Genomic DNA, 689 nt, shown 5'->3' with positions numbered 1-689 from the left:
ATAACCTATTTCATTCTCTCCTAGATATAATCCTTTGAATTCGACATTGTTTTATAATATATAGGTTCATTAATAAATGTGTCCTTTCAGATTGCATTCCATATAGAAACAGTTTAAGATTCCTTTAATTCCTAGGTCCTTAAAGAATTTTATTTCTTTAGGATAAAATGACAATGTTATCTTATTTCAAAAGTTTTATAAAGGTTATGCTATGTAAAGGAATTTGTAAAAAGTGAAGATTGAATGATGTCAAACTAACTTTTATTTCTATGAATTACATGTATTCTTACACTTGTATATTTGTAATCAACTTTTTAATAACTGTTTTTAATTTCTTGCATCAGAAGAATGAAAAATATTCAATACTTCACAAATTTTCGTATCATCCTTGTACAAGAGCCATGTAAATCTCTGTATTGTAATTTGGGTAGACGTGCTGCTGAAGCATGTAGTATCCTGGAAATTTAAGTAGTTAATGATGCAATCTTAAGACAGGCATATATCTTTGGTTGCCTATTTGTAAGAAGGAAACCTTATTGTTCCCAAAATTGCAGTTCATCTTATTTCTGTAAAATTCTGTGTATGGTGGAAAAAACATATATTGTTTGTTCAAATTGCTCACATTTGCAATTTTTTCAATGACTATTTTAAGTCTTTTTCATTTGAAATTGGATCATACTTTGCAGTCT

At 27.9% G+C, this 689-nt stretch overlaps 1 pseudogene; it reads right to left on the bottom strand.

The window, feature by feature from the left end:
* Window positions 1-351: 351 nt before the first annotated feature.
* On the bottom strand, window positions 352-448 carry LOC122097977 (annotated as a pseudogene).
* Between the last annotated feature and the right edge of the window lie 241 nt (window positions 449-689).

This window comes from Dipodomys spectabilis, unplaced genomic scaffold (genome assembly GCF_019054845.1).
Source record: "Dipodomys spectabilis isolate Male_0828 unplaced genomic scaffold, ASM1905484v1 ptg000446l, whole genome shotgun sequence".
Lineage (NCBI taxonomy): Eukaryota > Metazoa > Chordata > Mammalia > Rodentia > Heteromyidae > Dipodomys > Dipodomys spectabilis.
This window is presented reverse-complemented; position numbering and strand designations above follow the sequence as displayed.